The sequence below is a fragment of the Scyliorhinus torazame genome, chromosome 15 (genome assembly GCF_047496885.1).
Source record: "Scyliorhinus torazame isolate Kashiwa2021f chromosome 15, sScyTor2.1, whole genome shotgun sequence".
Classification (NCBI taxonomy): domain Eukaryota; kingdom Metazoa; phylum Chordata; class Chondrichthyes; order Carcharhiniformes; family Scyliorhinidae; genus Scyliorhinus; species Scyliorhinus torazame.
The window spans coordinates 146,471,699-146,484,221 of record NC_092721.1 but is presented as its reverse complement, the minus strand read 5'-3'; the positions used below and the strand labels follow the sequence as shown (position 1 = coordinate 146,484,221).

At 47.0% G+C, this 12,523-nt stretch overlaps 1 protein-coding gene across 11 annotated transcripts in view; it reads left to right on the top strand.

Annotated features, from left to right (window-relative positions):
- The window catches only part of LOC140391880 (spermatogenesis-associated protein 13-like), a 524,178-nt gene that overhangs the window by 366,101 nt on the left and 145,554 nt on the right, over positions 1-12,523 (top strand). The window lies entirely within an intron of this gene.

Here is a 12,523-nt window from a genome sequence, read left to right as displayed (position 1 = left end):
AAATGTTGTTTAATGTGCTGTACAATATCCCACTTCCGATGGTGCCGCCCCCCCTGTCAGGGACGGGTCAGGCCTGGCACCCAGCGCTCCGTCTTCCCGATAGGTGCCCATAGGGCCCTGGGGTTCACCTTGGGACAGAGGGGAAACTGATTCGAGCCTTGGCTGCCCCTGCATCATGTGGCTCTGCCAGCCCTGGGGGTTCATCATGATCCACACCATTGTGTTGACGCCCTCAGTGATGCTCCTCAGTGACTGGGACATACTCTGCAGTGATTCGGCCATGCCCATCTGCGACTGGGAAAGTTCTGCAGTGCCTCGGACATGCCCATCTGAGAGCAGAAAATGTCCCGCAGAACCTCATCAAGGGCGGCATGGTGCTGGGTGACATCCCCCAGTGAGTCGGACATTCTGCTGAGGCCCTCAACCATGGCCGTCACCGACTGCACCACACCTTGGACACCTTCACTTATGGTGCCAATGTCGTGCACCAGGCTCTCCACTGCGGTCGGCACCCTAGCAGTGTTGGCCTCGGTGCCACTCATTGTGCCAATAGTCTCTGGGACTCCTCCAAGCGGCTATGGAACTGCTGGAGCGACGCTGATATCTCCCTCTGAACGTCCCGGTTGCTCCCTATTGTCTCCATCAGCTCTGGGTAACCCACTTCCAGAGGCTCAGCATCAGGCTGGGACTCAGCTGGGTCCTGGGATCCAGCAGCCCTCTGACTGCTGTCTCGCCCAGGGTTTCCTGGGGGGGGGGCTTTGGTGTCTAGTCACTCGTGTTGCCCGGTGTAGGTCGTTGACCTTCTTCCTGCACTGCTGGCCAGTCCTCTTGGTCATACTATTGGAACTAACGGCTGCCGCCACCTCATCCCAGGCAGCACTGACTGTCTTATGGCTCACCCTCCGGGACCCCCAGGGGAACAGGGCATCCATCCTGGTCTCCAGCATGTCTGGGTACTTCCCCACGTTGGCGTCCCCAAATCCTGGAGCTAGTCTCGTCGCCACCATTATTGTGAACTGGGGTTGGCAAGTGCAGTTTTTTAAAAAAAGGATTTAGAGTACCCAATTCATTTCTTCCAGTTAAGGGGCAATTTAGTGTGGCCAATCCGCCCACCCTGCACATCTTTGCATTGTGGGGGCAAAACCCACACAAACACGGGGAGAATGTGCAAACTCCACATGGACAGTGACCCAGAGCCGGGATTCAACCTGGGACTTTGGCGGCATGATGCAGCAGTGCTATCCACTGTACCGCCGTACTGCTCCGGCAAGTGCAGGTTAAGTGCTGCTCGACCTTGTTAGTGGGGGTTGGCAAGGGTGGTCCTGGCTAATCAGCTGGCGAGACTTTATTTGGGGTGAGAAGCTCGTCAGGCCTCGTTAAGTGGACCAATTAACGTTGAATTGTGCTGCCGGTTTCGCTGGGCCGAGCGCCAGGAAGCTCGTGGCAATTCCCGCACTTGGAAATTTTTCCGGTGAATCCCAGTCATAGTTTTTGCTTTATTATTCCGTATTCAAATAGGCTACCTTATCGCCAAGGGAGATGTATTCTTGGTCTTTCAAACAAGCTTTTCAAACCTGAGCAACATTATGCATGGATGGCATCACTAATGTACATGTTTACTAGTCGTCAGATTATGCAGCCTCGCAATTCAGTTCAAACAGTAGAATTTGTTTGCATGACGTTGTGTTTTTGTAATAGACAGGAGCAAATACTTGATTCTTTATTCACCCTGGAGTATTGCCAGGCAAATATTTATAAGATTTTAACTTGCCTTATTGATATATCCAAGGCCTTGTAGACTCGGTGCTTGCGCAAATCCTTCCAAGGCCAGGTTTACCACTTGCATAGCTCCATGACTACTAACTACAAGCTTATATTGAAATAAATGGTTTAGCCATAATCAGTGTTTCTTTTAGCAAATTTTTCTTGCAGCATTTTGTGCCATGATGTCTGACGCATATCAAAGTGCAGCATTCACTGAAGCTTTTGATAAAAGTTGGTGGCAATTGCATTAAACCTCTAAACAATTTGACCTTCTACTGTTCAGTTGATTGCTCAAATTGCTAGTAATGTGTACCCTATAACCATGAGTCACATTGGCATAAACTTGCCAGATTTCCTCACATTGGTGTCGAGGGAGACTGAGTATTCTTTCTGTCTTCTTGGACCCTAGTAGTCTTACTAAGGCTAGAAAATGTGCTGCTGTGTGGGCAGCATTAGTCATACACGAACATTTCAATTATCTTTGTAGTGACATCGTGTTGCAATTAACTACTTCATACATGCACCCTGACCAGAATGTCATTGCTAGCCTGCAGAAACATGAAATGTTGAGCACCAATACAACCAGATTCTCAGAAGATTGATTCAAGGTTATACAAATGAAGAGGCCACTTTAGAGCCATACGTTAACTCCACATTATTATAGTTGCCGTGGTTGCATCGCTCTTTCTTGAGGCTTTACGTGCCTGGTTGATGCTCTGTAACTTCAGAACTGAAAAGAATATTTTTATTAAGAGCTTCCATGTCATTGAAGAAACTCGAAGTCGATCCACATTCAACAACTTCCTCTGAAACGTTTGCTCCTATTTTGACAACTGTGCCAAATTCCATCACAGCAGCTGAGCCAATCCATGATATTCTAAACCAATCAGCATTCTAAATAAAACTCTCAACATTCTAAAGGAAAAAGTCAATTTGGCCTATTTCCCAATTTGTCCTATTAAATCAAGGTAGCCTATTTGAACACAGAATTATAAAGCACCGGGGTGGTGGCGAGGGCCCGGTCTGGGTAACGTTACGTGCAGGTGTCTGGGGTACAGGGTGTGGAGTCTGGGGACCAGGGGCATCCGTTACGCCTGGGGGTGCAATGTAGGGCATGCCAGCTGGGGGAAGAGTAATGGGGGGGGGGGACTGGAGGATCCCGCTGGTTGTCAGTCCCGGCAATTCCCACCTGTGACTGGTACACGTCCCCTAGTGACCAGAACATGTACCCTAGTGACCGGGACATGCTCTGCAACGCCTCAGCTATACCACCTGAGTGTGGGACATGTCCCGCAGCGCCTCGGCTATGCCCACATGGTTCTGGGGGATCTCCCCTACTGACTGGGGTATACTCTGGAGGTTCGGGCGGGGAGGGTTTGGGGAGATGGCCCGTACTGGAGGAAAGGGGAGTATGGGGGGGGGGGGGGGGGCAGGGGGGGCAGCACTGCTGGACATGGGTGGGCTGGGGCATGGAATTGTGCTGGGCGGGGGCAGTGTCAAGCACATACTTGTTGGGGGAGGTGACGGGGGCCTGGTGACGACTCACCTTTGCGGCCCGGTGGAGGTCGTAATCTTCCTACGGCACTGGGTGCCGGTCCTCCTGGTCACGCTCCCCGAGCAGACAGCTGCTGCCTCTTCCTCCCAAGTGGCACTGGCTGCACTCTGGCTGACTCTCCGTGACCCTTGGGGGTACAGGGCATCCCGTCTGGCCTCATCCACGTCCAATAATCTGCCCAGGTCGCCATCCCCAAATCGTGGTCTGGTCTTCTCGGAGGCATGGCTGTGAGCTGAGTAGGCTTGGCTGTGCAGGATTTGTTTAAGTGCTGCACACTTTTGTTAGCGGGGAGCTGGCGAGCGCGGTCCCGGTGAATCAGCTGGCGGGACCATCATTTGTGACGTGAAGCCCATGGGGTCTTATTAAGTGGACCAATTAACGTTTCCCAGCTGTGACAGCCTCGCCAGGCCAAGCGCCGGGAAGTTCATGGCAGTTCCGACTCGCTACCACACTTAGAAACGTTTCTGTTAAATCGTGCCCATATTGTTTACAGACTAATGGGGAAAAACATTACCTCCGCCCACCTTCGATGGCAGAGGGAATAACTGTACAGAGGAAAGCAGTTTGACTTACTCTACCAAGTCCAATGCTGAACTATCAAAACTCTTTAAAATCAGTCAATCATTTCCTTGCTGCTTCAGAGGTTATTGATGTCCTCTTTTGCCACACATCAGATTATGTACAATTTAACAGTGGCACCCAGTCTGTCTGTCCAAGTACAAATCATCAGTAATTTTCACTCATTTTATTTGTGTACTTTCACATGTCCTCTCTTTTGTCAGTAGAAAGGGTTACTGTTCATTTAATGTACCAATGTTATGCAACTACAAACAGAAACATGAGCAATTGACTTTTCTGGGACATGATTTATAGTTTATAGTTTATATGGGTTTCTGCAAAGCTTTTGACAAGGTCCCACATGGGAGAGTTAGGCAAATGCACATGGGGTACAGGCTAATTTGGTACGGTGGATTCAAAATTGGTTTAGCAGGAGGAGACAGAGGGTGATGACAGGCGGCTGCTTTAATGACTGGAAGCCGGTGTCGTACCACAGGAATCTATGCTAGGTCCCCTATTATTTGTCATTCACATAAACAACATAGATGACAATGTGAGGAGGGTAGGATCAGTACGTTTGCGGATGACACAAAGATTGGCCGGGTGGTTAACAGTGAGGTTGAGTGTCTTGAGTTACAGGAAGATATAGATGGGATGGTCAAAGGGGCAAATGGAATTTAACCCCGAGTAGTGTGAAATAATACACTTTGGAAGGAGAAATTTGACAAGAAAGCATTCAATGAACGGCATGACACTGGGAAGTTTCAAGGAACTTTGTTTGTCCATAGATCAATGAAGGTGGGAGGGCAGGTTAATAGGGTGGTGGAAAAGGCATATGGGACACTATAGAACTTTGGTGAGGCCACAGCTGGAGTGCAATTCTGGTTGTCACATTATAGGAAGCAAGTGATTGCACTAGAGGAGGTGGATAAGGAGATTCACCAGGACATTGCCTGGGATGGAACATGTAAGTTATGAAGAGAGGTTGGATAGGCTTAGGTTGTTTTCGTTGGAGCAGAGAAGACTAAGGAGCGACCTGATTGAGGTGTACAATATTATGAGGGCCATGAACAAAGTGGTTAGGGAGCAGCTGTTCCCCTTAGTTGAAGGGTCAGTTACGAGGGGACAGAAGTTCAAGGTGAAGGACAGGAGGTTTAGGGGGGATGTGAGGAAAAATGTTTTACCCGGAGGGTGGTGATGGTCTGGATTGCACTGCCCGGGAGGAGGGTGGTAGAGGCGGGTGGCCTCACATTCTTTAAAAAGTACCTAGATGAGCATTTGACACGTCATAACATTACAGGCTATGGGCCAAGTGCTGGCAAATAGGATTAGTAAGTAGCTCAGGTGTTTTTGATGTGTTGGTGCAAACTTGATATGCCAAGTTCTTCTGCACTATATTTTCTGTGCTGATCATAATACTCGAGTTTTATATGGAGGGTTCTACAACTCGTGAAACTTGTGTTACCACACCCTCGGTTAGTGCATGGAAAATTCCAGCCGCACATGACCCGGAGTCACAACACAAGAACCACCTTATTTCTCATCAAACTGGGCCTTCGATTTGAGGTTTGCATTCAAGCCACTATTGTTCTATAGAGACACTTTATTTCACATTAGATCTTGCTTTCAGAACGTGGTTTTAATTCAGGTATCTGCAATCTCAGACTTGCTGGAGAGAAAGCCAGCCTTCATAGTGGCCTCACGGAGAGAATTAGCTGGATAATGTTGGAGTGAGTTAGTTGCACCACCTCAGGCTGCCGGAAGCAAAATTGAAACCAAACTGGAACCACAGGACTCTGCAAGACCAGTGGAATAATATCCAATCACCAGCTGTTACCGGGCAGAGCACACCCTCTGGGCCCATTCATTGACTAGCAGCCAAATCAATGAAACCGAGTCTTCACTGATACCGACCAGTCTGTAATCACCGGTTTAAACCAGCACAGCGTTCCGGATTCTTTTGTTTGAATGAAAAATACAGGCTTCTTGCCTTAAATTGACATGTCCAATAGTTAGCACTGTTGCTTCACTGCGCTATGGCCCCAGGTTCGATTCCCGCTTGGGTCACTGTCTGTGCGGAGTCTGCAAGTTCTCCCGTGTCTGCGTGGGTTTCCTCCGGGTGCTCTGGTTTCTTCCCACAAGTCCCGAAAGACGTGCTTGTTAGGTGAATTGGACATTCTGAATTCTCCCTCTGTGTACCCGGAGTGTGGTGACTAGGGGCTTTTCACAGTAACTTCATTGCAGTGTTAATGTAAGCCTACTTGTGACAATAATAAAGATTATCATCTATGGATCAAAAATGTAACAGCAAAATAAAAGAAAGAGGAAAGAAGGGAATAAACAGGAAGGACCCTTACACCTGTACAGTAATAATTTTGTCTCCCCCTTCCTCACCCCAGCTCTCAGACTACTACACAGCCCGAACCAATTCTGGACCTCCAGCCCCTGCTCCTCCTCAATAACTAAGAACATAAACAGCTGGATCTGTGCCAAGAGGGTCAGAATGTTCCAAGGCTGTGCTGTTGCCAGTGGAGGAGCAACCTTCAGCCACTTGGATTCTCATGTCTTCTGCTTGGAAAGCAGAGCCCCAGGAGGTAGCGGGCATGCCAGTAAATCTGAACTTTTTGCACCTTATAGTTGATCTCATCATTGTGCTTATGTTTGTGAACCCTTGTTATGCACAGACAGATTGGCTGCATTTCCTTGCATTATATTAGTGTCACAGACAGAATATATCTGCTCTTGAATGTCTGGTGGTGTGATGTGAGGGAAAGATGAAGTGGCTCCCACTGGAAACCTGACCTTTTTACCCTTTTCTTCCGGTACCACACGGGTCTTTAATTTTTGTGGAAAATCCTGGAATTTGGCTGGGTAGAGTTCTCTTATCTCTGCGATGCCCAAGGGAGGCAATGCCAGAAAAGAATTGGGCCGAACACCGTTGATAGACTATGAAGCCTCTCGGGAATCAACTGGAAGTAAGATGGCGGAGGCAACTTCTTCTCCAAACACTCCACTCCACCTAAGTTTTGGCGATCAAGCTCGAAAGGTATCGACAAAGCTTGTCTGCGGATCTTAAAAGATCAGTTGGGGAGGCCTTGGCCCCCATTCATTTAGTTCTTAAGACCACCAACAAGACCGTTGAAGCTCATGGAGCCACAATCGAGGGAATGGAGACTCATTGCCTGACCAAAGTGATAGGATCACCTCTTTGGAGACCAACCTTGCTTCTGTGATCAAGAATAACAGAACATCAACAGCAAAACTGAACGACCTGGAGAATAGATCCAGAAGACAGAATGTTCGTATTATAGAATCCCTATAGTGCTGAAGGAGGCCATTTGGTCCAACTAGTCTGCACCAACCTTATGAAAGAGCACCCTACCCAAGCCCACTTCCCTACCCTATGGCAATAACTCCTTAACCCAATCTACACATCCCTGGACACTAAGGAGCAATTTAGCATGGCCAATCCACCTAACCTGCACATCTTTGGACTGTGGGAGGAAACCGGAGTACCTTGAGGAAACCCATGCAGATAGGGGGAGAATGTGCAAACTCCACACAGACTGTCACAGGTACTGTAGTGTTACCAGAGGGGATCGAAGGCTACACCTCTACTCAGTATTGCTCGGCCTTTTCTACAAGATGGTGGGTGAGGTTGTCATTCCATCACCCCCCCCGAATTAGATAGGGCCCACTGTTCCCTTCGGCCTAATCCTTGCTCTGGAGAACCTCCTTGTGCAGTGATCGCAAGATTTCATTGTTTTAATGAGGAATTGGTTCTTCGATGGGCAAGAGAGCACCAGGATTTTGCGTGGAAAGGCCACTCCCTTAGGCTGTATGAATGTAGACCTCGCTAAGAAAAGAGTCGCTTTTAATAGGATGAAATCTACCCGATTATGGATTCAAGTTCGGGATGATTTATCCAGATTGCCTTTGAGTACATTTTGAAAAATATACTTTTTTTTAATGAGTCACTGGATGATGCTGTCTTTTTTTGTCCAGAAGCACAGTTTATGCTCTGTTTAATCTGTTATATGGGGGCGGCATGGTGGTGCAGTGGTTAGCACTGCTATCTCATGGCACCGAGGACCTGGGTTCGATCTGGCTCTGGGTCACTGTCCGTGTGGAGTTTGCACATTCTCCTGTGTCTGCGTGGGTTTTACCCCCACAACCCAAGTATGTGCAGGGTAGGTGGATTGGCCACACTAAATTGCCCCTTAATTTAACTCTAAATTTTAAAAAAATAAACTGTTATATAGCTTGGTGTATGGACACTTAGTTTCTTTTCATGCCTGTTGTTTGGGTGTACTCTGAAGGCCTTAGATTTCTGCTGTTCATTCTTTACATTAACCTATCTTTTCCTTTCTCTTTTCATTATTATTATTTAGTGCAACTCTGAGTCGCCGGCGTGGTGTTGTAATTTAAATAAGCTTTTGTTCTCCACTTTGGAGTCTCCCTGCTAACAAGTGTGTTAGTCAGTGGGAATGATATTAAAGGGTCTTCTACAGCTCATAACAATAGTTTTAAAACTGAGGTCTGTGTTTAGTTTAGTTCTGTTATTTGTAGGTATTAGGTTAAGTTATTGTTTGCCACCATTCCATTTCCTTTTGGGTGCGGTTGTGCTCGACTGCTGGTGCCCTTGGGTGGGGTAGGGGTGGGTGGGTTTTTGTGTCAGCTTAAATTTGCAGACGGTGACTGCTGGTCTTTCTTTGTTGAAACTTCTGACTTGGCTCGGTGGCCAACTTGGGTGGATCTTCTTGCTTTGTTTTATCTGTGTCCCTTGTTTAATATCCCTGCTTGGGAATGGCTGACTCCAGTTTGAGGGGTGGTGGGAGACCTCCAATCCGACTGTTTACCTAGAATGTTAGGGGTTTGAATGGCCTGTAAAACGTTAGAGAGCACTTGCTCATCTTAAGAGCCTAAACTCAGATATTCCTTTTTTGCAGCAACCCATTTACCTATTAAGTATCAAAACCAGGCTACACAAAGGATGTGTTGGGCAAATCTTTCATTCTAGTTTCAGGGGCACAGCAATTTTAATTAATAAAAGAGTTCAATTTGCCTCAATGTGACTCCAGTGATCGATATATAATTGCGGTTCCCTGTCCAACACCCCAGTAGTTCTGGTCAACATTTACGCCTCTAACTGGGATGATACGAGTTTCATTAACTCTGTTGGCTTCCTTTCCGAACCTCGATTCACACCATCTTATTTTAGGAGGCGATCTGAACTATGTTCTGGAGCCTAAATTGGACCGCTCTAAACCCGAATCTTTGGTCCCATCAGGCATGACCAGGGCCTTGTCTTCTTTCATGGCCCAGAATGGGGGGTAGACCCCTTGTGTTTTTTGCACCTGAATGACAGAGATTTCTCATGTTCATAATGCGTACTCCTGCAATGACTTTTTCATTTTAGATAGGGCACTCCTCCTACCAGTAGTGGCAGCTGAGTACTCAGCAATTGCAATCTCTGACCACACCTGCATTTTAAAATCTCACCGGGGTGTAACGGGAAGTCCAACTAACTGCTTTGACAGCTGGGATAGGCAGGTTATCCAGAAAATGATCGACTTATCCGCGGGAGCCTCAGATTTATACAGGTCACAGTAATAAGATTTAAAAGCCGCATTAACCTGGAGAGGGGCCGAAATGAGGTAGCTACTCGGATGGCTTTCCAATCCAATTTTATAAGAGGTTTTCGGAACAGTTCGCACCTTGTTGTTAGATATGTTTAATGACTCCCTATCCCGCGGTTCATTGCTTCCGTCCCCCGTCCCTTGTTGGTCTGTTTCTGGGTTTTGGCCCCACCCAACCTGCACCGTGGAGGTTAGATTCTACTTTGCTAGCCGATTTAAAAAAAAAAAAAACATTTGCGAGTGCCTATCCTCCTCAATTGACGACTGCATTAAATTATAAGATAAATTTAAAGATAAATTAATTTTCTTTCCAATTGGGGCAATTTAGCGTGGCCAATCCACCTACCTGTTTTGGGGGTGAGACCCACGCAGACACAGGAAGAATGTGCAAACTCCACAGAGACAATGAGCTTTTCACCTTGCTGTTGATCGGCTGACAATTATGGGAACTGCCTTAACACCTATTTCTCTTGCCTTACCTCAAACCATCAACCTTGAGGAAAATAAAAAAGTATCCCTTGGGTCTCACCTTCAAACTCTCAACTCCCTTTTACCTCATTAATGGCCTTGACCTGTTAGACATCTCCTTTAGACTCGAGGAACCATTACATTTACTCCACAGTGTACACTTCTACTCTGGTATTTCGAAAATTAATCTGATAGGAGGCTTAAAGCTCTGAAGAATCAGTTGTCCTTTGCACCTTCTGTTGCAGCACCTCTAGGGCCGCATCTGCTGTCTTCTACTTTTTACTTCCTCCTCAGTGCAGCTCTTTTTTAAGTTTGCGAGCTAACACCTAAGATCTGCACTTCAAATTGATTCACGTCAATTAGTTACAGTACTAATCACTTTCGAGTTCATGAACTGTGGAAACATCCTTTGTAAATAATTTGAGATATATAGCACCTTAGATTTCTGAGACGCAAGTGATCGAGAATGTACCTCAAATTGATTTTGTATTGAGGAAAATATGCAGCCATTTTTCCCCTTTGATACAATAGGGTGGGTGGCCTATTCCATCCGGTGGGGAATCAAGGTGGTATATGTTTTAAGTTAGAGTTATGTCTTTGAATGAAAGTAGGAAGCACAGCTTTTTGTGGGCTTGAAACCCTACTTTTGCAACAAGAATCATAATTTGTAGCATATACTCAGGGAGCAGACTGATGGACAACAGTCTCCCAGAATCCTGTTACAACAACAGCAAGTTTATTGATGCAGCTCCAAATTTTAATTTTGTCAAACAAAAGCAACGTTGCTGCTGAAATCAAAACAAAAGTGCTAGAGGTACTCAAGAGGGTCAGGCAGCATTTGTGGGAAGAGGCACTGGCCGAGATCTTTTGAGCAATGGCAATTACAATCAGATTGCTGCTGCACTCAAATTCCCTAACTCAAAGTTGTTGAGCATTTCTTCTGGGATCTTCCTGGGTTTCACAGAAATGCACAGCGCAGTGCCCTGTCATTTGAGGAAGCCCATCAGAAAAGAGTAGAGTTGGGGAAAACATAACATACCCCCTTTAACCATAGAACTATAGAATTCCTACAGTGCAGAAGGAGGTCTGCGGCCCATCGCGTCTGCAGTCTGCACCGAACCTCTGAAAGCGCACTCCCCCTCCCAGGCCCACCCCTGCCCTAACCCTGTAACCCCACCTAACCTGCACATCTTTGGACTGTGGAAGGAAACCAGAGTACCCGGAATAAACCCACGCAGACACTGGGAGAAAGTGCAAACTCCACACAGTCATCCAAGGTCGGAATTGAACCCGGGTCCCTGGCGTTGTGAGGCAACAGTGCCACCATGCTGCCCCACGTGGCATTTTATTAGGCACTAGCCGACATATGGTAAATTTTAAGGTCTAATCTACATGTTAGTGAGTGACTGTGTGTGAGTGGAAGAATTAATGGGGTGGGAGGGGGGCTGCGGGCGTGGGGGAGAGGGGTGATGAGGTGGCTTAGTTGGTGGGGTGGTAATCGGGATAGTCCTGTTGGTTCAGGGGAAGAATCAATTATGTAGTTACCCAGATATTAGATTAGGTTTTCATTTGTCTAACATTTCCTGGGTAACTACCCATGTAAGTCCTATAGAACTACTTCAAGTCTCTGACTCCTGAGTTGGACATGTTTCCGCAGGGCTCCAAGGAATTTCTCATCGGAAATTTAAATTTTTTTTTTTTTTAAAGAGTACCCAATTTTTTTTTCAATCAAGAGGCAGTTTTTTGTGGCTAATCCACCTACCTTTTGGGTTGTGGGGGTGAGACCCACGGAGACACTGGGAGAACGTGCAAGCTCCACAAGGACAGTGACCCGGGTCCGGGATTGAACCTGGGTTCTCGGCGCCATGAAGCAGCAGTAGTAACCACTGTGCTCTGTGCTGCCCCAGCCCATCGGAACTTGATGATCAGTGAAGGAGGGGCAGCGGTGAGGTAAGAACGAAAGAAAAGGGGCAGGATTCTCTGTTGTGCCGGCAGTGCACCCATGTGCGGGGATTTCCCGATGGCATGGGGCTGCCCGCAATGGGAAACCCCATTGGCTGGCTGGCGAGACGGACAATCCTGGCGGAGAGGTCACTGCACCAGAAAACTGGTGCGGCAGGACGGAGAACCCTACCCAAGGTCTGTGGTAAGATGGAAGCCAGGAGAGAGTAAGTGACAGCAGTGATCACAAGAAGGGAAACAAAGCTAAATTATCTTTCTTTAGAATGTTTTTAAATTTTGGTGAATGCATTTAAGGACATATTGATTATGTAAGTGCTATAAACATAAATAAATAAATAACCTTTATTGTCACAAGTAGGTTTACATTAACACTGCAATGAAGTTACTGTGAAAAGCCCCTAGTCGCCACAGTCCGGTGCCTGTTTGGGTACACAGGGAGAATTCAGAATTCTCAGCTGGTACGGGAATTGAACCCACGCTGCTGGCCTTGTTCTGCATCACAAACCAGCTGTCTAGCCCACTGAGCAAAACCAGCCCTATGATGGGGTCTCACCAATCACATGACTGTTTATTGTTC